The following is a 27,894-nucleotide window of genomic DNA, read 5'->3' as shown; positions in this document are numbered from 1 at the left end:
TATATATATATATTTAGACAAAGTTTATTGAATAGCACGGAATTATTCTGTTTTACAATTTTACTTTTTATTTTCTCCAATCTCCGAATAATCCTTTGTGTGTGTTTTTTTTTCTCCAAATTGTATATGTTGGATACATAATTTAAAAAAAATACAGACAACAAGCCTTGTAATGAAAAACATTTCGCAAATAAATGACCTGTTTGAAAGGACCAATCTAGTTTACAAATTTAGTTACCCATTAGGAGAGTGTATCTCCAATATTAGTAGCTATGTTGGTTTAACAACTAACACATTGTCGCGAATATTTACTTTCCACCTCTCTGACTCTAGTTCCATATCACAACATTTGAAGGGACATGGCTGCCAACATTCGGAATTTCGAAGAATTATGGTAGAAAATACAAGAGTATTGCAGAGTGAGAGAAATGTAAATAGGTAAGAATACTCGAAGCATTGTACATTAAAACAAAGAAGCCTCAAAGAAATAATATTAATTATGAGTGCAGCCGGAACATTTTTAAATGTTTGGGATGACTGTTGAATAATATATATATATGTGTGTTTTTATATATAAATCTGTTTAATATATGCAAAAAAATGCCCACTTGTAACAAATTACCACGTGACTAGGAAATATATATATATATATATATATATATATATATATATATATATATATATATATAAAGTAATAAAAAAAAATAATCCCTACATTTATTTCTACATTATGCCTGAGAATGATAGAAGTACTTCTGTCGAAAGCGCTCGTTATTATGGATCCAACAAATACAATTTCGAGAAAAACACAAAAAGGACTATTCGGAGATTGGAGAAGATAAAAAGGAAAATTGTAAACCAGAATAACTCCGTGCTATTCAATAATATTTGTCTAAATGAGAAAATGCTGCCTAAATATACACAATATATATATATATATATATATATATATATATATATGTGTGTGTGTGTGTGTGTGTATGTATGTGTATTTGCATGTGTTTATGCTTGTGTACGTACGTTGATTTCTTAATACCTTATTAGTAAAAATGGCCACGAATCGTTGCTAATTATTTCAAGACAAAATATTACGTTCAGATATAAGAAAAAGTCAATGACGGAAAACACTGCCTTCAGCATGCCGACTTTTCTCGCTGAATAATATATGCCCTAGACTTTATGATCATTATTTCTATGAATAATTTCGCTTTTTTCATCTCTCATTTTCATTTCTTATAGATTTATTTAGCTGTGATTTTTAAAGACATTATGCGAAATAAGGTGGTTAATCTGAACGGGCGCCCTGGGAGTAGCGAATGAATTAGTCCGGATGTCAAGAAATATAACAGCTGACTCATGTCTGAAAATGTATAGTATATAATTTTACCACGAGACAGTTGTAAATTGTAATACTATTTTTGTAACACCGAAGCTTAGTTTTATTAGCATCTAAGGAAATAGAGGATAAGAAGAATATATATATATATATATATATATATATATATATATATATATATATATATATATATATAATGTCCACATATATAACTCTCTCGTAGAAAAAAAAATGGGTTCTACTGTATACTTTGTTTTTCGCAGCTATATCATAAACGAGGATTAGCAGTAACAGACAAAACTGTAGTATGTTCTACACAAGCACGTCGGCACTATTAACAGATCAACTGTGTGGCAGTTCAATTAGTGCTCCATTGAGCAATCTAAAATGTAATTGTATGTTATTTAGATGTAATTACTGACCCATTTTTTTACATAGGCGTCGCCACTTATCAAGGCCGATAGGCAACTCAAGGATAAGGGTTTAAGAGTGTAGTGTAGTCAAAAGGACAATATAGTAATCGATAGTAATGGAAGTTCGGTAAATTTGTTAACTTAAGTGGAACGGCTCATCAGAAACTTGTTCACGTTGGTTTTGAAGACAACCATATTACAGACGGCTGGAAAGCAGGAAAACGGAAGACAATTCCACAGGCGTGCAGTTCTAACAAAGAAGCTGTGATCATGGAATCTATGTGTAGGTTTAGGCACAGATAAAGAGTGGGGAAAATTATTGATAGTGTTTTCAGCTAGTCGAGTGTTTCTTGTGAAAGTTTGGCGAGGGGAAACCATAGATTGAAGCTCAGTCGAACACTTTCCATGAAAATAACTATAAAGCAGAGACAAACTCGCAACATCTCTTCTGTGAGACAGAGGTTTCAGCGAAGAGAAAAGGACATCTCCCACCAGGCCACGAAGTCTCTTTAGAACCCTATCAAGGCAGGACAAGTCTTTTCTAGCAGCTCCTGCCCATATGTGGCAACAGCATTTCATCCTTGGACGTATCTGGCTCTCATATAGATAGAAAATTGCATCAGCAGTGATATATCTACTGGATCGATAGAAGGATCCGACCATTTTTCCAGCGGCCTTGGTAACATTTGATGTACGTATTCCATTTAAGATCAGGAGTAAAGGTCAAGCCCAGAAGCCTGCCAAAACTTGAGGCCTCCCCAAGACGAGAGCCATTCACTTTAATTGATGTCAGATGGGGATCAGAACGTTGATGATGTAAAGATAAAAGCTTGGTTTTAGATGCATTAAAAGTAACCAGCCACTCCTTTCCCCATTGTACAACGTGATCAAGATCAGAGGAGAGAGAATCGGAGAGAACTTGGTCGTTTCCTGTGTTAGATGTGCTACCATAGCTGGTAGTGTCGTCAGCAAAAATGTCTACGAATGATGTAAGGATGTGATTTGGAAGATCATTAATGTAGATCAGGAAAAGAGTTGGGCCCAAGATGAACTCCTGAGGGACTCCAGCATTTATACTGTGAACTTCTGATGTTTGCCTATCAACTACCACTCTTAAGAACCTATCAGAAAGAAATGATTTAATAATTGAGAAGACATTTCCAGCTATACCATAGCCGGAGATCTTCTGAAGTAAACCTTTTTGCCATACCCTATCAAAGGCCTTTACTATGTCAGGAGCAATTGCCCTAGAAAGGTTGCCTCTGTCGAGAGATTCACTAATCCTATGAGATATAACTGTAAGCACATCTGCTGTAGATCTAGCAGAACGGAAACCATATTGTGTGTCACTAAGGTTATTTTTGCTGAGATGGTTGATTACTTCTGTATTTAACACAGATTCCAGCAACTTTCTCATGACGCACAGGAGACTTATTGGCCTGTACTGAGAGGGGGATGAACGATCACCTAAATTCTTAAATACAGGGCATACTGATGAGATTTTCCAGGGTGATGGGAAGCAATTCTCCTTAAGACAACGTTTAAACAGTTTTGCAAGTATGAGTGCTAGTTCTGGTTGAAGTTTTTTTAGTACTATAATTAGAATAGCGTCAGGGCCGGTTGCTTTACTGGAACAAAGATTTTTGATTAGCTTGGCAACATCATGTACAGATATGTGTATAAGCTAATATATGTATATATATATATACATATATATTTATATATATATATATATATATGTATATATATATATGTATATATATATAAATTCGTAGTAATTTATGAAACTATATGTGGTAATTCAAGTTATACAGAATATTCCGCAGTTTATCCTCGTCAGAATTTGTCAGGCTTATGCGAAAGTTACTGTTTTATATAAACTCATAAAATTCAATTTTCTAGTTAAGCAATCAGTTTCTTAGATGTAACCGACCCCATCCTAATCAACTAATGGTCGGGAATTTAGAGGGAAAATGTACAGCTGACCTTACGTTCACGCGTTCCTTTTGTGTGTTTTAATAGAAATGGTAGATAACCTTTGTGTGCAAAAAACTTAACTACATTACTCCTAGGTGTATTTAGATATGTTATTTTATTTTTGTTTAAATTATATTATGTACCTTTTGTTTTTTAAATTATTCATTATATGGATATATATGTTTATCCTATTTAATTTTTTATTTACTTCATTTATTTATATATTTACCTTATAAAATTGTTGTCAGTTTTAAAATTATGTATGAAACCCTATCCTAGAATAAAGCGTATTCTGTGCACACAGTTGTTCACTATTTCTCTTCCGCATTTTAATAGGTGTTCGGGCTCTAAAAAGATTAAGATGGCGACTTTCTCATTGCAGCATAATCTACATAAACTCTCTACATCCCTACATATACTTGCTTGTATTACTTTTTTTCTAATCGACTACCGACGAACGTTCACATTTTTGGGATACTAGTATTGATTTGCTACTGCTGTGTTCAATAAGTGTGGTTTGCTATTGAACGTGTTATATGTCTTATATACTACATATATGTTTATACATGTGTGCTTATGTATATTTCTATTTATATATTCATGTAAAATATAAGTGTATTTCTTTTTTGAGAAGGCATAATCACAATTAACTTAGATTCGATTTAGTTTTATATCATATCTTCCAAGTACCTACGTGGAACATGTATATTTCAAACGTTAACATTTTTAAATAAGCATATGCCATGCACATCTGTAAATTACATAGGTTTCTTTTAATTTCAACAAACAAATCCTCCTGTGTTTTATCGAGGGGGGCAGCTGAACCTTTTTGTTCTATATTATATAGCATGAATTTTATTTAAGCTAAAGTATTATATTTGTCGATTAACATATCATTTTCTTAAGAATAATATGTTTAAGCAACATTAATTTAGTATTTCGAACTGTATATTTATGATAAATACAGTTTAGCGTTGCTTATTTGAGAATAACGATTGTTTTCATTTTCCTATTTCAGGTAAGTAAGCTTCTATTATTTCCTGATGCCACATTTTCGGATTATCATAAAGGTATGTAATTTATAATTATAATAACTATCATTTATTAGTTCACAACTATGAACCCATAAATATATATTAAAAAATATATATATTTTCAGTGGAATGTGCCTGACGTTTACAAGTAAACAATTATTAACCTCTTTTTAGCGAAATATTTTGCTTAATTGCTCAAATTATATAATCAATTAGGTCATGATGTTTGCTTATTTATGCAACCATGCATTGATAATACCCAAATCGCAATGATAAATATCACATCTAATATGGAATATATAATTTCCCAGGCTTTTCATTGTTTCTTCGTAGGAAACTACAATCATGCCCCACAGTTTGATATACATATAACAATATTGAGGTCAATAAGCGTGTAACTGAGACATCGTGCTTGATGATAATGTTTTCGGAGATCCTAAAAATAAACAGCATTAGACTAACTTTGTATCATTCTTCATTACCATTTGAATGTTGTATGTTCCTAATGAAAACAATTACGTACCCTTCATTGAGAATACAATGAATATGTTTCATCCTCCACAAATAGGGAACATTTCAAGATTTGTACAAAGATAAATTCATAAAAATTTAAATATGCGAATGTTAAAGTAAACAGAGGCACGTGATTTCTGTTACATGTTCTACAATTGCTTTTTCCAATTAAGTGCAAATATGTGTGGTCTTTAGAAGTGGCCTGTACAGAAGAAATGCATATTCTTTATTTTAGTTTTGAATCAATTTGGGAGTGAAAAGAACATGAAGCAAACAAATGTGTTCATTTAAAGTTATCACTAATATATGATTAAAAAGAACAAAAATGTTAGCAATGGGCGTGCGTAAATGAGTATCAAAATTTGCTATGGTGCCAAATATTTATCATCAAACAGATCCATATTGACACTGTAGCTTAAATATATTGATTAGGTCTACTCATCCTAATTTCCAACATAAAGCTAATAGAAAAATATGCATATATATATAGATGAAAGTTCCTGTTCTTACAATTTGTGTTTCATATTATTCCTGTATTAGTTTGATGACCATGAACTCATAAATATATTTTAAAAAGTATATAATCTCATTGGAATAGGCGTGACGTATGCAAATAAACAATTACTAATCTCCTTCTTAGAGATTTTTTTTACATCATCCTCTTTTTTCTCCGTGTTTTTTTTTTTTTTTTGATTTACTGATTTCCGATTCTGTAGTGTATATCAAATAGACTTCCAGCCCACAAAAACACGATTACAAAATCGCCATTGAATACACATGACAAAACAGCCAAATGGCTGATTACGATGATTTTCCCAGATAGGGTAAATAATCTATTAATAAGGTACGTAAGTTGCAAAACCCTTTCCAGTGATATAGAAACTGCATTATAAGTAGTTTATAAAAACGTGGTCGATAGCCGGTAATGCATGTGCATATTAAAAATTTAGATAAAACATTGCAAAATGATGAATGAGACAAAATACATGTCGTTTATTCCTTTGCACGTTTCCTCACATAGATACATGTGCACAGTCAAATGCGCTCGTAAATGAAAAGAACACACTTACACTATAATTACAAAGATAAAGTAAGTAATTAAATGTTATCGATATTTCTTTGTTGAGTTTACCATAAATCTCACGAAAATTCACCGAAAATATAAACTCTTCTTCGTCTATGGTTTGTTGCTGATATGGTTCCAATACATATATTATTATTCCAATGCAATGATTATTCAACATTTACGAATTAGACATCGTTAGCTGTTCTCACAATCACATGCGCTAATTGCTGATATAAATTTTTGGAACAAAATTATAAAGTATTAAGTGACTCGTTTGAAGATCGGCAAAATTCTTTTTATTGTCAAAGTTTATCTAGTTTAGCTTAGTACTATATAGATTTTATAAAACTAAAAATTCATCATAAAAGAATTATGAACACACAATTCATGTACTGTGAGAATTAGTTTCGCATGCAGAAATCGTAATTTAATTGAATATATTTGCTTGAGCAGCGCACACACCTTCAATCCCGTTCATCAGTAAAGTGTTTTCTACTTTTTTTTTTATTTTAGATGTGTTATATCGTCCTGTTATATGATATCTTCATTGCTTTGTTTGCAACGCTTCTATTTGTTATTTTTCACCGGTTCAATTGTAAATGTTATGCGTACGACCGGTAATCACATATTCATGTTATCCCGCTATGTAGCTATTAGTTCTCTTTACATTAGTGTTTGTTTTCAACTATATTCATACTTTCAATCCTTAATTACTGATATTAACTCTGAAAATGGGCCGGTTTAATACCCCACTGGTCGCCATGATCGGTCAATTAGTGTGCCTTGTTTCGCTCCTCATCCATCTTAATATCTCTGGTATGCACACACCATTTCTGTCTTCCAACTTGACCATTTACTTTCGCACATCTGCCAAATGGTCATCAATCAATCTTTAACCAAAGATTTCCCCCCTTCTAATAACATGCGCCTATACTCGACGGTGCACTACAATTATATACATTATTCATAGATATCTCTGTCAGTACCTGTTTCGATACAGGTCTATAATATAAATTGATATGCCTGTTATTTATTGGTCTTCACGGTGTCCTCGCCTATGTTTGGTAATTATATGAAGGCAGAATAATCTCATTATGTCTGAAGTTATTTTTGCATTTGTGTGGTTTTTAGATATCAAACAGCAAACATCAACTTTAAATGCTTTTGCCATGTGCATTGTATCATTTTTTTTTAACTAGAACGATTTCACTATAGAAATATATAAGACAACTTGATATAACAAGGGTCTGTTTTTGTAGGAAAAATTACTAACAGAACAGTAGCAGAAACTCGAAATGAATAAAGAGGATAACAGAAGATGTTGTGTTTGTGAAAGAAGCAACTTACGTTATAGGCTTGTATATAATCATACTTTTAAAGTAAATTGCGGTTGTAAAGAGAGAAAACGTGCTTTTCTTGGGCATTCCTCATCTTAGTTTTTTTTATTTACTTGTATAGATTGGTGTTTATAGTTGTTGGGGTATTTCATTGCGTTTCTAAGTTTGTTTAATCGTAAACTTAATATAGTAATGTTTTTTTTTGGGGGGGGTATTCATCTTACAGATATTATTGGGTCATCAGGAGTCTCTCCTGATGACCAAATAATATCAACAATTTCATAACAATGTTATTTTGCTATAAATATTATTTGATTCCGGGGGCCTAAATTGTGCATTTTGTATATTTGGATTGCTTATGAATTCTAAACCAAATATTCATTGTAGATTTCTTATGACCTGTTAAGTTATTCCTCGAAGTGTGAATTATATCGATTATATTTTTTAGTCAGTGTGTGTGTCCGTTTCTGTTTTTCTCGTAAATTACTTGAGTGGTCTGGCTGAAAATTGGTCTATAGGTTTATTATGATAAAGTAAAGCGAAATACTCCTTTAGAAATCCGTTCGAGGCACACTTAATAAATTATAAGGATGTAAAATGAGTAACAATAGTCACACGAATACTATAGATGATTTATCAAAAAATATTGGCTGATTTGGCCAGAATTTTGTCAAGACGTTTAATATTTATACGAACAAACAAGTATTGGTTTTGCATAAAACAATAACAAGAATGATAATTTAATTATATCAATTAACACATTTACCTCCGAAGATGTCTTATAACGTCTTTTGATCAATATGGCTTAAAGTTGTTAGCAGATTTTTCTCTGAGATCCAATACAATAGGCAGTACGTTATTGTTTACATGCATCAATATGGAGTAAACCGGATTAGTATTTAATGGGACAATGGGCACACATGTTAAGTAATTTACACATAAGTACATAATATTATACAATTTTCCCCAGCTTTTACTGGCAGGAAACATTGTTTATAAATAGTTTATTTTGCCGGTATATTACACTGTTTCTCAGTGAGATAATTGTGAGTACACGTTTATATATATATATATATATATATATATATATATATATATTTATATATATATATATATATGGAATTTATTATATATAGTCCATCACATTCAAAAAACCTTATCATTAATTGCTCGCTAGGTTAGCATTTTCGAGTGGTACCAGGCTTTCGAATTGAAACTCCTACATTGTGACACATCGACTTAGTTGGTTGGATGGCCGCGCCCTTTGTCGAGACGAAGTAGGTACATTTCACAGCCGGATGTCGGTTCGCTTTGCTGGATGCGTTAGTTAATAGAGGTTCTTGTGTGCGGGCCGTTTTCTCAGTTGGAAGAGTGCTTGCAATAGGCATGCAAGAGGCTCGAATTTCGAATCCTGAGTTAGGATGTGTCTAACTGATGTATGAAAATGAGGGCGAAACTAGAGTATTGGCCTTCCGCTTCGTTAACTATCATGGTTCTTGACGATTGCGACGTTGTTTGGATGTGGAATTTATTTTATATGTATATATATATATATATATATATATATATATATATATATATGCATATTGTTTTATATATATATATATATATATATATATGCATATATATATATATATATATATATATATATATATATATATATATATATATGCATAACACAGCATCGTTTTAAATGTTTTGATCATTGAATCGTACAAAGATTGTGTGAACTCCATATGTCTTAATGCTGGAATCAAATCTACTGAAAGAAATTTACTCTATTTACTCAGTTTCGCAGTTATATTTTAAAAAATGTTAAAATTAAAATTTGGGAGTATCTCAACTTATAAAGCTCTGATAAAATTAATACTTGTTATCTCCTATTCGTCAGTCTACACCCTGAAATTTCCGCATAGGGATGATCAAGCAAGTTTTTTGTTTATGTATGATTTTCTTTTATGGAATATGTTGCTCCGTTTTAATTATAACGTATGAAAGTACATTAAGTATGATGAGTGAAATGTTAGTCGCTGTCACTTTTCAACTTCATATAATTATTGTTTAATATGTTCAATAAATATATAACACAGCTAATACTAATGAGTGATTGGCTTCAATTATCCAAAAATATGTACTAGACCATTAGTAACAATTAATGAATCATTTATAATATTAATGTATATAGGGCATTTTTTCTTTGTGTCACTCTGTTAGCTCTCTTTTCCTTGTTCTGTATCTATCTATGTATTTATCTCTGTATGTGTATATCTATAAATGTATATATGTATCTATCTATCTAACTATACATAGATACATGCACTTCTCTCGATGTGTTTCTCTGTACAACTCTCTATTCGTATTTGTATCTGTCTGGCTTGCTCACGTATTTTACCTGTCTTTATGTGTAGACGTAATGTAATAGTACGGGGTACGGCCACCATATTGATTGAACAAGTCAGTAGGCTTTAAAGAACGAACATCTCATGACAGATGTGCCGTCAGCAGGCGTACGCCGTACTCGTTTGAAATATGGCCAACCTTGTAGTTCCAATTGGAATCTGGCCCACTAGTCTCGTGCCAATACCCACGCATGAATGCACAAATATATACACGTATATATATACATTTATCGAACTTTCTCTATAATTGTATATATATATATATATATATATATATATATATATATATATATATATATATATATATATATATATCTTAGTCCTCGCGCGAAAGAGCAGGGCACACAATGTTTTAAATAATAATAATAATAGAATACCAATAAAAAAAGACTTTCGCTGGCGAGGATTAATATTGACCGTATCCAGTTATGCATGGCTTTTGAAATTTTCATCTGTTTTTATGGTTATATACTGATTATTTGTTAATGTAACCTATATGAAATATGTTCCTTATAAAAATTAAAAAAAAATTCTATTATGAAAGAAGTTTAAAAAATGTAATCTACAAAAGTTATGCTAAAGCTTTTGTTAACAAATTAAGATTTTCTCATTAGTCATACCTGTATAACAAAGAGGGGTTACAATAAATAGTTTGGTGTGGGGAGAAAGACCAACCAAAACAGAGAGCATATTCAGACCTGTAATAATACAAAGAGGGTGTTGCAAAAATGGGTTGTGGTGTGAGGAGAAATACAAACTTAAATAGAGAGAATGAGAGTTTTAAAATATACTCTCAAAAAGATAAGATACAAATTACGAAAGCATTTCATCCAAGGCATGAAAATTGTTAAAAAATTTTTTTACTATAGAAAATATTAAAAATAAATAAAGGTACAAGATTCAATGTGAAATTTATTTATCTTCAAAGTGCACTTTTATAATTTTTATAAATTATTATATGCACGTATGTAATATTTTTATTCATATAGACAAATGTTACATAGTCGCTACACTGAACATATTTACGTTTCAGACAACTGGTTGGTCTAGACCACAAGCTTTCTTCAGTCGACGTAATAAAATCTTTGTTTCCGTGAACCCTGGATTTTTTAAGAACCAGACTTTGTCAAAGAACACGGATTTTATTAACCTGAAGAAAACTTGTGGATCCTGCAGACCACTTGCCTGAAACATCAGCATATTTAGTGTAACGACTATGTAATATATGTCTATATAAATAAACATATACTATTTAACTTTTTTTTTTATTTGGCCCTCTTATTAACCTCTTAGTAATTCACGAGTGTTCTGTCATGAATACATGTAAATCAGTATATATATATATATATATATATATATATATATATATGCGTAGGTGTATGTATGGTGTAATCGTGCATATAAAGTGTATATAACTATATATTATTTTAGAATTATTTAAAATCATACAACAGATAAACTCACACACCTATATAAATATATTTATGTGCATATTTATGTAGGAAATATTGTTTTACCCTTGCGAATAATATATCATATACACAACAAAGCTTCTAATAATCAAAATTCGAACACATAAAGTTTCAATATAGAGTCTAGCGGTATAGTATACTACTGCTACAACTAATCTTATTACACCCTACACATATCAATAAAAAGGGGCATGCCAGTTGCCTGTCCATCTACCCTATTTACAGCAGTGTAACTAATTTTGATATCTGTAAAAAATATAATTAATGGATCCTCTTCTACTTGTAATTACTCTTAGATGATATGACATTGCACTATTTTCTTCCACAGAATTATTATATTTATGATCACAGTATAATTAAAGTTAAGCAACATCCTGCTATCACTATAAAATAATTTCAATTACTGACTACAAATGTTTCTACTAGTAACATAAAAAATAACAATGTCAGTATTACGCTTAATAAAACTAATCTTTAAAATGGCAACTCTTCCAGACTATTGGCATTTTTAAAAGTCGGACCATAGTATTTATGAGATAACATTCTAATAACAGAAATGGAAATATTAGTTGAAGGCGATAAAGACATAAGCCATTGTGAGTTATCTCTTAAGACAGATTTGTCAATGCATTTTAAATCACTCAGCTCATTGATCGTATGTTAAACGATTAACAGTTATCGGAAGATATACGCTAACATCTTTTCAAACAAAATTATTTCTGCGAAAGTTTTTGTTCACTCAGAAAAGAAGAAATAGCTGAAAATAAAGAATTCGAAAGCAAACGACAATCATGAAATATTCTAAACGAGCCTGGGTGATCGACGATGCCCGGATATTTTGAGGTGTGTGGTGAGCAAAATAAAAAGTGGCAATATGCAGGCAGCATTAAACGTGTGACGCGAAAGCCGAAAAGACAGTGATAGGCAATTTAACGTCTGACCCCTACTCTATGACACACCTGAATCTAGGAACGTTAAATAGAGTCAAAGTCAATCCAACCGATACGATGACTTGCAAAAATAAATTGCAAAAAAATCGACCCCTCCTTGTAGAAACTGCCTAGTTGAGGGCGAAGAATGTAATGTTTTTAGCCGATTTCTCGATATTTGTTGTTCGAGACGTCCAACACTAAAATGGCACCGGTCTCGTGAAAATGGGTCGCCTTTGTCGAAGTTTTAGGTAGACCTACATACATACATACATACATACATACATACATCCATACACACATACATACATACATATATTTGAACAAAATCCCTATAAAAATTTCAACACTACATGTTTTATTTAATACAGTATAATTTTTATAATGCATTCGGTAAAAAGCAGAATGTAAACCAACTTGTAAATATAGAGAATAATATAACTATGATTCGGCTAACATATATAAAAATGACGAACAGCGTAGACGAATTATTTTTAAATCCATACAATTATTTAGCAGGAAATATAGCGTAACGACGACTTCAACATAATTCCTCGAAGTTATGCCAGGTGAAATTTTCATGTCATTTGACAAATCGATGTGTTTTCCTATTCTTACAAAATGTAAAAAAAAAAGAATATTTGCCAAAAGGTGCACGACACGGAAATAAGCAGATGAACTACATGTTGATACACTAAAGCAAAGAATTTTTCTTTGCTTTAGTGTATCAACATGTAGTTCATCTGCTTATTTAAAGCCACGATGAAAACTGATGGTTTCATGTTTATAAAAAGTACCAGCGGCAAAAAAAAAAAAAAAAAAAAAAAACGAAACGTATTAAATGGTAAAGAAAAATAGATATTCATTGAAAATATTCACCTGCCACAATAAATCGGTTTATTAAGTAGGAATATGGAGTAGTGAATTTATCCAGAATACAATTGACTCATATACATAGCGATTTATACGATATGAATGTAAACTGACCCTTAAAAGAACTGAATTTTTTAGACTAAACTATTGCAATATACCGAAACGAGAGGCTTCGCAAATATATTAAAAAAAGTAATATATATGTATGCATGCCCGTATATCTACTATTATATAAAAGTCACTTTGTTTGTGTGTGATCCCTTTCCTAATACGTTCCGAAACGGCTGGGCATTTCTTTCGCAAATTTCGCACAAAGCTAATTTATGTTTCTGCCAGTGTTCTTAGACATGCTTTTTGCAGAAATTCAAATAAGCATCGCAATCGGAAAAATCCGATATTAAATATAGTTTTGCGCCCTCATAGACAAAAAAAAATCTTTTTTACAGGGGATATTTTATATTACCTTACCTGTTTGTGTTTTTTCTGAAAACGATTCCTCATCGTTATTTTATTTTGATTAACAAGTGGCGCGCCACACGGCACCTACTGGGCGTGAAATACGCTTAAATATGATATTTTTATTTGCTCAGATATCGTAGATATTATTAAAGAGTAGTGATTTAACAAATAAAAGAAATATTTATGTTCCATTAGAGCCGAAACTGTAGCATTCAAAACTGGTGGAATTACTTCTGTATGAACGCGGCATATAAACTGATTCATAATGTAAAAAATTAAAGTGAATAAACCAAGATGAATGTAAAAATTGTTTAAATATTTTTTACACTTTTTTACCCATTTTTCAACCCTTAAATCAATTTGAACTCATAAAAACACAACCCGTAAAAAAACAAAAAAACAAACAAAAACATCATTTTGACCTATAGTGGCGGTCTGTGATTTTTAATTTCGGAGGAGAGAGAGAATTTGAAAATATGGAGACAGACAGACAGCTAGACTGTAAGCAAACAGATCGGCCGACAGACAGACATACAGTCGTTTATATATTAGATTACTGCGTTAATAATCCCTGTTGTCGTCAGCCTCCTCTTCGTTCACTAACTCATTGCATTTTTGTTCATATTATAATTGCGTAAGAAATAAAATAAGTGATTACCTCAATATACGAATAATTTAAACGAAAACAAAAATAAACAAAAATAAAAAAAACAACTACACTTACCATGGCATTTAAAATACAAAAAAAAATAATCGTTTTTAATATTTTGCAGGCTGAAACCTACTATCTCTTTTTTTTAAATCTTTAAATCAAATTCTAAATTTTTATCGATTATCCTTTGTTAGATATTTTTACAGAGGGATCACTGCATATCAAATCCCCGCAGGCAACACGGTGATTAATGTTAACGTGTGTACAGAAGTCATTGAAAAATTAGTGTAGTGATCCAAAGTAGAGGCACTTTTCCGTAATTGGATCACTTAAGAGGAGGATCCAATTAGAACTTGTTAACTTCGGAATTGCAGACGACAATAAAACACGAATAAAACTGAAAGGCAAACCAGCTGAATATGGTCATTCATATATATATATATATATATATATATATATATATATATATATATATATATATATATATATATGAAATAATGGCAAAAATAATAATAATAATAATAATATATATATATATATATATGAAATAATATATATATATATGAAATAATGGCAATGGTATTTCGACAAAGAGAGAGAGAGAGAGAGAGAGAGAAATAAAAAGAAACAAACCGTATTATGTGTTCATCAACGTTACGTCTTTATTTCATCCAGAAGAAGTCTCCAAATAAAGACAAAACGTTGATGAACACATAATACGGTTTGTTCCTTTTTATTTCTCTCTCTCTCTCTCTCTCTCTCTCTATATATATATATATATATATATATATATATATATATATATATATATATATATATGTGTGTATATATATATAAGTACATGTGGTAAACATATAATTTAAATGTCCCTATACTACAAATATTTGATAAGTTCTAGTAATGAAGTTTTTTCATAAAATCCGCGTTTTAGTTTGCACCTACATAAAGTGTGGAAAAATGTATATGGTAATTTTAGCAAACGTGTTTTGTTAATGATTGGCGAAGGGGCTCAAATTTTTGAGTTAAATCAAGCAGTTGTCATGAAAATAACAGGGATAAATTCGCAAGGTCTCCTCCGTGGGAAATTAGTTGCAATGCAGAGAAACAGCATTCGTTACTAGAACAGAGTATCGGTTGTGAAATCTCTCAAGAAAGGATAGGGTGCGCCGAGTAGCTTCGTTCCCGATGTGGGAACAGTACCATACTTAAACTCACTTGACTCTTGTACAGGTAGAGGAATGTATCGGCAATGTAGCATCTACTGGATTGATCTAAAAATTTGATTTGCAATCTTGGGAACGGATTTAATGCATGTGATCGAATTCGGATCAGGTGTGGAGGTCAAAGCAAGAATCTTGTCTAAACATTGACACGGAAATCAATGCAAAAATATCAGTGCCGCTAAACATACATAATATGTAATCATGAAAGTCATCTAATTTTCATTGTATTAAAATATATAAATTATATTTTGAAACCGTGCGTTTCTGATAAGAACATCTAAATATATCTATATCTATCAATCTATCTATCTATCTATCTATATATATATATATATATATATAAAGTGCATGTGTTAAACATATAATTTAAATGTGCCTATACTACAAATATTTGATATTAAATTATACAGTTTATATATATATATATATATATATATATATATATATATATATATATATATATATATATATACACAAAGAGAGAGAGAGAGAGAGAGGAGACAAATAGAGAGAATGACAGATTTCGCTGTAAGGAGATAACAAATGATGATAATATTAGAATCTCTAAAGGTTAACTAATGTTTCAGATTGGGATTCGTCTTTGCCTTACCAAATTGAAAGCCGTGATACACAACATATCTGTTTAGTATTTATATAATAGCGATAGTATCAATGCGCGAATTTACGCTTAAACGTCTATGCTATATTAATAATACATACGCACTTTATATTATTAATATATTATATATTTATGTGTGTGTATGTGAATGTCTCCCTCTATATGAAGTAATTCTGAATAATGCTCTAATGATTGAAACGCATTCCTAAATTGTGTAATTGTAGAAGTTATTTGTATTTATTTTAGGTATATTTAACGAGTCGACTTATGCTTGAATTTTAATCTACTCGTGTTTTTTTTTTTTTTGCGAACGTTTATTATATATTTATTTATTGCATAAAGTATTGTATGGAAATTAATATTCCGGAAACTTTGTAGTTTTGTGTATTGTATATCTTATGTATCGTTAATATAGCGACAAGCGGATTTAAAACACACAGCAATAATATTCTAGGTTTGTAAACGGAATGTAGCTATATTTCCCTTTAAGGTATTTGGTGCATTTAAAGTAAAATGGCTAAGCATTACATTAATGATATCAAAACGCAACACTATAAAATAAAACGCAATTTCGATATTAATTCTAATTCATGCAGAATTTGTTCATGTTCATAAAATAAGGTTTGATTTTATTCTCTTAACTATGCACAAATCTCAGTTATATGAATAATATCCATGCATTTTATACATATATTCATATCGTATATATATATATATATATATATATATATATATATATATATATATATGTAGGTGTGTACATGTCTGTATATACATATATATATATGTATGTGTGTGTGTGTGGGTATATCTGTGTATATATATGTGGGGGTATCTGTATGCATATATATATATATGTGTGTGTATGTATGTGTGTATATATATATGTGTGTGTATGTATGTGTATATATATGTGTGTGTATGTGTATATTTACATATACATATATATATATATATATATATATATATATATATATATATATATATATGGATATATATCTAGCGAAGTTTGTTGTAAATAAAAGTTTCAAAGTAACATACAGAAATTAACAATGCTTCTCTTGTCGAGATGGTTCTATTCTAATTCATAATGACGCATTCTCTATTCTCCATATTCCAGAAGATATTTTCTCCGGAGACTAACGACCGTAACAAAGTTATAGGAACACTTTTGCCATAATAAAATTGAGGATAATTTTTTCTAGATTGTTGGTTTAGATTAACTTTCTACTCATGCAAAGAAAAAAAAACACAAGATAAAGGAAAGGCAATCATATGCCGCGTTGACAGATTTCCAAGAACGTCTTGGCGTTCTGCCAAAACCAGATATTCAAAATCTGGTGTCGTTCTTTTTTTATTTTTTTGATTTGGGGCAGCGTTTAGAAACACAAATACTAATCGATTATGGAGTCAATGTTATGTACTTTCCTTTTCAAAGTCACTGTCTCAAAAACAATCCTGTACAAATCCTTTCTTACTCTATGTTGCCCTCTATTTAATTCCTGGAATACAATACAGAAATGCATTATGAACGTTTTTATATGGGAAACATGTATTTGAACATAGTTACAAATCAGTTATCTAACTAATTTTATATATTACATATACATGTGAACTAAATCTTTTAAGATGTTTAATAGTTAAATTCTACAACATTACTATACTAGTTCTGACTGTTTTTTATAAGTGATTTAATTACCGAGAAATATATAAAAACATATTGCAACGATTTCCTTTTAATTCTAACAGCCGGAAATAGAAACAACAGGTGTTATATAAAACACGCGCATCCTAGCAGTCCACGACTTTTAAACAATATAAATACTATAAGAAGGGAAGCGTTTAGAAGTATTGTTCGTGGCTTTTTGGTGTACAACTTCAAAGTAGTTTTCTCAAAAATGTTATCGAGTCGCCGCGTATTTCAAGCGGTTCTGTACGAGTTTTTAGAGCTTTCCGGTTAATTGCTTTTTCCTTCCAGACTGCCCCTTACCCCACAACGCCGACCTGTGACATATGTGAGGCTATGCATTCTGTGTTGTGAGTAATCAACACAAAAGTAGGGCAGGATATACACTACACGTTCATGAGCATGTTTCGTTCAGCTAGTTACCAGCAACTAGAGACCTCTTCAGGTGATACAGCTTTTACGAAGGCAAAGTTCGCAAATGTTGCTTTTGTAGAATCTGTAACGGCTTAAGAGGTCTCTAGTTACTGGAAATAAATTGAGGGGATGTCTCTCATGTATATAACTGCTTATGTAAAAACGAATAAATATATATATATATATATATATATATATAATTTATAGTCCTCAACTAATAAACGAATAAAGACACACACACACACACATATATATATGTACATACACACACATATATATATGTATATATCTATATATATATATATATATAATTTATAGTCCTCAACTAATAAACGAATAAAGACACATATATATATATATATATATATATATATATATATATATATATATATATATATATGTACATACACACACACATATATATATGTATATATCTATATCTATATCTATATCTATATCTATATCTATATATATATATATATATATATATATATATATATATATATATATATATATATATATATATATATATAGCCCTCAACTGGTTTGTTAATAACTGCTAGAAACTAATAAAAACTCACGGGATACTTATATTCACATCAATTCGAACGTATGTAACAGGCATTGCGCAAGAATAAAAGAACACTATTAAATGGCACAATTTTTTCCACCGTGCCATCTACTTTATTCAACTTTGTTTGCATCTTATGATTACTACATCTTTAACCCATTGGAAAATCATCTTTGTAGAAATCATCTTTGGTGGAAACCCGCTTTTTACTGAAAAAGAATGCTAAAACTAGAGACGTCTTCGTAAAATATGTTAGATGTCATGGCGATTAATCCTAGGACTAAGTTTGAAGCTATTTTTCTTAAACTTCGTACGGCTACATACAGGTGTTCATTTAAAAAAAAAAATTGGGGGGGATAATAGGACCCTTTCTTCTTACATATCTATATCATAATATTTATCACACTAAATTATGAATATATCAGTATAATGCTGTGAATAATTAACTAGTATGTAGAATTACGTTTAACGTCACATTACCAATGGAAACATATGTTCAATCTCCTTGGTATTTAATCGGGTAAAAATCAGGGTATTACTTGTTAATATAATATATACACAGCGTATGATATCTCATGCCAGACAGAGTTCGCGCCATAATTTCCGTTGCGTCACAAATGAATTACATTGTTTTTAGTTTTGTAAAGTAGATTAATGTCCGTCTGTGAATAAGATTAGGAGAATCACAAATTGAATGTGATGACTTATATAATGATTAGAATTTACTAAGTGTAAATAACAGGAAGTACGTGTGATATTTTTTTGTATTGTTGGGGGTATTTATTTGTATTGAGAGGTTACTGTTTTCCACAGGTTAATTAACCGATGACGTTTAACGATGTTGATACAAGAGTAATCAACAAAAAATATAGCAGGATATACTCTTTATTTGTTTTACGCAAGCAGTAGTATGTTGCTACACGTTAATGAGCATGTTTCGTTCAGCTAGTTACCAGCAACTAGAGACCTCTTCAGGTGATACAGCTTTTGCGAAGGAACAGTTTGCAAATGTTGCTTTTGTAGAATATGTAACGGCTGAAGAGGTCTCCAGTTATTGGAAATCAATACAACTTCTTATGTATAAGCGATTAAAAAGTGCATATATATGTATATATTTATATATATATATATGTATATATATATATATATATATATATATATATATATATATATATATATATAGAGAGAGAGAGAGAGAGATAGAGAGAGAAAGAGAGCATGGATGCCCGGCGTGCTCGGGTATTTGGAGGTATGCGTTGAGCAAAAAGAAACAAGGAAGGCAGGTTCGAACCTATTATGACCACCACAAACCGGAAATGAAGTAGGTTTAAATTAAGGCTAAGACAATTGAAAAGAGGGGATGACTTTCGAAAATATCGGTTAAAAAAGTGACCCTCCCTGGAGAAAATTGCCCAGTGGTAGGATAAAGATATTAATGTTTTAGCCATTTTTTCGGTATTTGTCGTTGGAAGGGGCGAGCTCTAAAACGATACTTCTATTGTGAAAATTCGTCGCCTCTATCGAAACATTTAGGCAGACATGAAAACATACATACATACATTTATATATTCATAGCTCAAATTTTCTACCACAGAGGTCTTTCTTTTTAATTTGACCCCTATTATGACCCCTTAACATTTATTGTTTTGAGCTCAAATAAAGTTATTACATTAGATCCATGTCCAAGAAACATATACCTAAAATTTCAATTGTTTATACAGAAAATTAGCGGAGAAGGTTTGTAGGGTTCTCAAAGGTCAACTTTCGAGTGTGTAGACGTTAAATTGACAGTTATTGTATTGGAAAACGTGCGCAGACAGACACACACCCACACACACACACACACACATACACACACACTTTCACTTTTATAGATATACTAGCATGGGTACCGGACGTTGTTCGGGTGTTTGGAGGTGTATGCTGAGTAAAAAAAGTATTGATAAAACGGTCAATTTTTTTCAAATGTGACCCCTATTATGACCCCTTAACATTTATTGTTTTGGGCTCTAATAAAGTTATTAAATTAGATCCATCTCCATGTGACCTATATCTAAAATTTCAAGTGTTTGGACTAAAAACTGTCGGTGGAGTTTCGTAGAGTTCTTAAAACTCACATGGTTGAACTTTCACCCCGTAACAGCCAAATTTCTGGCTGAAAACCGATCACATGGATTTTCCCAAATCGTAGTACCTTGTATATCAAATTTCGAGATTGTGGATTTAAAATTGCCAGAGTTATTGCGTAGGGAAATGTACACAGACACGCCTACAGACGGACAGACACACACACACAGACACGTCCAGTTTTATAGCTTTACTAGCATTGGTGCCCGGCGTTGCCCGGGTTTTTAGAGGCGCGTGCTGAGAAAAAAAATGCGGTCAATTTTTGTAAACTTTGAACCCTATTATGACCGTTTAACATTCATTATTCTTGGCTCAAATCAAGTTTTTAAGTTCGATCCATGTCGAAGATATCTATATCTAAAATTGCAAGTGTTAGACCCGAAATTATCGGAGGAGTTTGGTAGAATTCTCAAAAGTCAAATCGTTGAACTTTAACCCCTTAACAGCTAAATTTCTGATCGAAAACAGATCACTTGGATTTTCGCAAATCTCAGTAAGTTCCTTGTATATCAAATTTCGAGTCTGTAGACTTGAAAATGGCAGAGTTATTGCGTAGTGATTGTACACAGACTGTCACACAGAAACACACACAGGCACACAGACACGTTCACTTTTATAGATAGACAGATATATATAGAGATAGATAGATAGATTAAACAAACATATATAGGTACTAGCATGGGTGCCCGGTGTAGCTCGGGTGTGAGATGTATGCTAAGAAATACATTTAAAAAAAACAAAAAAAAAACTGGCAACTTTAACATTTTTTTTAACTTCCACCCCGTAACAGTCAAATTTCTGGAAGAAAAGAGAATCACTTATATTTTCCTAAATCTCAGTACTCTGTATATTAAATTTTGAGTGTATAGACTTAAAATAGATAGAGTTATTGCGCATGGAAATGTACACAGACAGACAAACAGACAAATAGACACACAAACACTTTCACTTTTATAGATATACTAGCTTGGCTGCCCGGAGCCCCCCAGGTGTTTAAGGGGTACGCTTATAAATTAAAAAAAAATTTAATTTGACCCCTATTATAATCCCTTAACATTTATTCTTTTGGGTTCAAATCAAGTTAAGTTAGATCCATGTCCAAAGCAACTATATCTAAAATTCCAAGTGTTTAGACCCCAAATTGTCGGATGAGTTTGTTAGAGTACTCAAAGATCAAATGGTTGGTACTTTGACATATTGAAAGCCAAATTTCTGGGCGATAACCGATCACATAGATTTTCCCAAATCTCAGGACACTGTATAACAAATTTCGAGTCTGTAAACTAAAAACTGCGAGAGTTATTGCGCAGCTAAATTTACTCAGACAAACAGACAGACACACACACGAACACGTTCATTTTTATAGATATATAGACTAGCATTTAAGTCCGGCGTTGCCCGGGTATTTGAAGGTGTATGCTAAGCAAAAAACAAAAACGGTTACTTTTTAAAAAAAATTGGCCTACATTATAACTCCTTACTATATATTTTGGGGCTCAAATCAAGTTATTAAGTTAGCTCCATGTCCAAGGAAACTATATCGAAAATTTCAAGTGTTTAGACCACAAAATTGTCAATAAATTGTTAGGGGTCATAATAGGGGTCAAAGTTTAACAAAATTGACCTCTTCCATTTTACTCAGGCAATGTATGGTCTAAATATTTGAAATTGTACATAAAGGGTATTCAGAGATAGGTCAAGCTTTTTCATCAGTTTGGGTCGCAAATCTTTAGTTACCAGTATATAAATACATGTATGTATGTATGTTATCATATCTGCCTCAAACTTTACAGAGAGGTGACAGATTTTACCAAGATCAGTATCGTTTTTAAGTTCCACAATTCATACGACAAATACCGAAAAAAATCCTAAAACCATTAATATATTCCCCTTCAACTAGGTACTTTTCTACAGGGGGGTCACTTTTTTCGCCGATATATACATACATATATATATATATATATATATATATATATATATATATAAACATATATATAAACATATATATATATAAAAACACACATATATATAAGCACACATATATATAAACACACATATATATAAACATATATATATAAACATATATATATATAAACATATATATATAAACATATATATGTATAAACATATATATACATATATATATAAACATATATATGTATAAACATATATATATACATATATATGTATAAACATATATATATATATACATATATATAAACATATATATATAAATATATATATATAAACATATATATATAAACATATATATAAACACATATATAAACATATATATATATATATATATATATATAAACACATATATATAAACATATATATATATAAACACATATATAAACACATATATATATATATATAAACATATATATAAACATATATATATAAACATATATATAAACACATATATATATAAACATACATATATAAACATATATATATATATATAAACATATGTATATATATATAAACATATATATATATAAACATATATATATACATAAAAATTAAGACGATAGTAATATTATTCTGACATAAAAATAAGATAGTAGACGTATTCAGACGAATTTGCTTAGATTTGCATCGAATGTGTACTAGGTAAGCCATCTGCTGTGTAAGCAGCGGAAATGGATGTGGGTATTACCTTATCTTCCTATACCAGATTTGTTTATCAGACACGGTTCTTTTCCAACAAACTTTCTTTGTACTCCCAAAGTTACAGAAAACGAAAACACGAACATAGGAAATGGGTCTCGTGCGCCAGAATATAAGATGAAAGCTGAAGTATAAGCTTCGAAAAGAAAATGCGTTAATCCTTTGCAACTGTTTACAATTAGAGCATTGTCTGCAATATATTGTTTGAACTATAATAACACACAAGTCAATGCGTCACATGTGTTGTACCAAAACCTTTTGTTTTGCACCTTTTTTCTCAATTGTATGAGCGCGTAATATTGATCATATTATAAGACATGCATAGCACGTACATCTACAAATACGCAGAATGAACGGACGCTTGTTTTGTTTGTATAGATTATTGTATTTAATGCAGTGCCCCTCGTTAGATTTACCACAAGGAAATATAAATATCAGTCAGTATGCAAGTAAAAATCTCGAAACAGCATATTCATTTGCTTGAATAACTGAACTTGATAATCGTATGGACGAAATAAAAACTAAAAATATACCTTTACGTTATGCAATTCATAACTTTTTGTTTTTCATGGTCTATTATATGTGCTCTATATTATATCTTCGGGAAAGTTAGACTTTACTATCTACTGCAAAATTTAAGTAGTGAATATATTTACGCGTAGTGTGGATTTCAAATAAACAAAACAACCAACAATATGAACGTTTTTATATTGCAATATTTTTTTATGCAACAGAAATCATTAGCATATCCTTATGTATCAAAATTTTGGTATTTTAATTTACTGGGTAGAAAAAAAGAAAACGTGAGTGGATTTATTTCTTGGGCCATGAATTTTCGATTCTTAATGATATCATCAGGTGAACCATATTAGCAAATCCTTTTAATGATTTTATCTTATTGCTAAAAGCAATAAAGACAGAAAAGGTAAAATTTCTATAGTTTTTACAACCTTTCGGTGCATAGAATTATGCGTAATAGAAATTTCCGCCTCAATGTAAATTCTACTTATTTTTTGTATCTAAAATATTTTTTTTAAATATTTAAAACTTAAATTTTTCTATGTTTATGCAAACCAACAAAAACATTTGCTAATATATGTTTTTACTCTGTGGAGATGATACAGCATCTTTCACTCATGCCTTATAGGAAATAAATTTATTCAATTTTATTCTTTGTTTTCAAACAGTAAAAAAAAATCTTTATTTTAAGATTAACAATATCAAATACTAAAATTTATATTACTTAAATTTGTTCCATTTGGCCTATCTTGTATATTGAGCAATTTTATGTAGAAGAGATTGTATTACACAGAATATTATATTTAATAATATTTTCCGAGACCGAAACTCGCGGGATTTGTATAGCAGTAGATATATTTCATTACATTATTCTGATGCATAAATATATATATATATATATATATATATATAATATATTATATATATATATATTATATATACACTGCGTATAAATTGCTAACGAGATAACAGTTTTTTACCAGTTTAAGAAACTTACCGGTATTTTCGTATCAAAATCTTTGGAAACGTTGGCATTGTTAAGAGGAACACACTGTGAAATTGTCATACTGTTCCGCGCAAAGTAAACAATTTCCCATCGTAATTGCTGAATCCACAGTATTTGAGTTGTGTCAAATTATTAACAAGGCAGTTTGTTTTGTCAATAAAATGGGTCGTAAATGTTGTTTTAGTAGTTCTGCAAAGAGTACTATAACAAAACAGCAAGCTAAAAGTAAGAACATCCCTCAAAATATCGAAAAAGGAAGGAAGAGACAATCAAACTGTGAAAAACTGTCTAGAACCCTACAAAGGTATAAAGATAAGTATAGAGTTGTTTCACGCCGTCCGCTACTCCAAATTTAACCTGAAGTTGTTAAGTGAAGTTGTTAAGACCCCTGCGCAGACAAGTCGAGAAGGCTTTGACCAAGCCTGGTTGAAGAATGTCTAAAAATGTACTCGATGTCGGCTTTTGAAAGAAGTGACAAAGTCTGTTAAGCTTGTGGCAATGCCTGCATTAAAGCAACATGACATACACAACTGATTGAAATTTCGAAAGGACAACATGAAAACGGAGTTTTCCAAAGTATTTTTCACGGATTAAGTGGGTACCACTCTTGATGGCCAAGATGGCTGGAAAAGGGATCGATTCCAGATGGACGACATCGTTATCAGCGTTTAAGGCGCCAACAAGCTGGTGATGGGATAATGATTTGGGCTGGGATTACCAGCGATACATTAGTCGGCTCGTAGAGAGTCCTAGAAGGTGTAAAACTGACGTCAAATGCTTACATAGCTTTCCTGTAGCCGCACTTTGAACCATGGCTGAAAAAGTAAAGATTGACGTTCAGAAGAACACTCATTTTCCTGCAGGCAATGCTTCCTTGAATGCAGCAAACAAAAGCAAAGAGTATTTGCAACAACTGGGGTCCTCTGGGCCACGGGAGTTGGAATGGTCTGCGAATTCATCACATTGACCCCACATTGATAACTTTGGAGTATCATGGAGCGACGCCTCTGTGCAAGTGGACGCACAGTTTAAGAGTAAAAATGAGTTGTGCGATGCTCTTCAAGAGGTATCGCGAGAGATAACTGTTGACGAAATCACAAATTTGACTAATTCGGTGCAGCAATGTCTTTTACACGTCATTGATGAAAAAGTATCGCGTATACCCTACTGATTATCTCAACGTAGACAGTAGCTATTGTGTTCTAAGCATTTTCCTAGTTAATTTAATGTTTAAAAATTATTTCAATAAACAAGTTGTGGATATATTGTGTTCTTTCTCAACCTCGTTAAAAACTTGACACAATGAAATCAACAGATATTCATATCTTCTGCTATAATTTCGCTAATACTGCTTTAAATACTTTTATTTCTGACTGGAGTAGCTGAATAGTATTGTAAGCCTTCTCCTAAATTTACATGAATTTTTATTCACTCGTTCCTTAAATATTAAATAAAAACATACAAACTCGTTAAAAATTTGATACGCAGTGTATATATAAATAATATATATATATATATATATATATATATATATATATATATATATATATACATATGTGTATACATATTTGTGTGTGTATAAACACCATTCATGTTCCATTATATGAAAGTTATAAATAAATATTGGACATATTAATAACATTATTGCCTTTCGATATCAACATGTTCTTCAATATATATAATATCATTTCTTAGATTTTGAAAAACAATCTAAGAGTACTTTATTATAACAAAAAAATAAAATAAACAACCAAGTTCTCTCTGATTCTCTCTCCTCTGATTTTCAGCGTGTGATAGAATTGAGAAAGAGGTGGCTTGTTTCTTTTAATGCATCTAATGTCAAGCTTCTATCTTTATGTCATCAAGGCTCTCATTGCCATCTGGCATCAATTGAAATAGATGGTTTATTGGGGAGACTCCAGTTTTTGACAAGCTTCTGGGTTTGACATTTATCCTTATTTGAAATGGAGCATGTACATAAAATCCGCTGCCAATGTCGTTGGCAAAATTGTAATATCCTTCTATTGATCCAGCAGATAACTCACTGCTGATGCAATTCTCTACCTATATAAGAGCGAGGTACATCTAAGCTTGGAGTATGTTAGACACATCTTTCCCGGAACTGCTAGAAAGACCACATCCTACCTTGACACAGTTGAAAATAGGCTTCGTGGCTAAGTACGAGATGCAATTTTCTCTCCCATTTAGCCTCTTTCTCACAGAAGAGACAGTGTTACCCTGTCGCTGATTTATCGTTATTTTCATAGCAAAAGCTTGTCTGAGCTCCAACTATGGACCCCCTCGGCAAACTAACACGGGAAACACTCGTCTAGCTAAAGACTCTATCAATAATTTCCCCCACTTTTTATCTGTGACTAAACCTAACCGTAAATTCCATGAACAAAGTTTTTTTTCTTAGAAATGAAAACATGTGGAATTCCTTCCGTGTTCCTGTTTTCCAGATTACTACGATATGGTCGTCTTCAAGTGAACCGTAAACAACTTCTTTATAAGATGTATAATTTACCAAATTTCCACTACTTCCAATTAGTATGATTGTGCCCATTAAATATTGCACATTCTTAAACCCTTATC

Source organism: Euprymna scolopes, chromosome 17 (genome assembly GCF_053919585.1).
Source record: "Euprymna scolopes isolate OS-2025 chromosome 17, ASM5391958v1, whole genome shotgun sequence".
In the NCBI taxonomy this organism is placed as follows: Eukaryota; Metazoa; Mollusca; class Cephalopoda; order Sepiida; family Sepiolidae; genus Euprymna; species Euprymna scolopes.
This window is presented reverse-complemented; position numbering follows the sequence as displayed.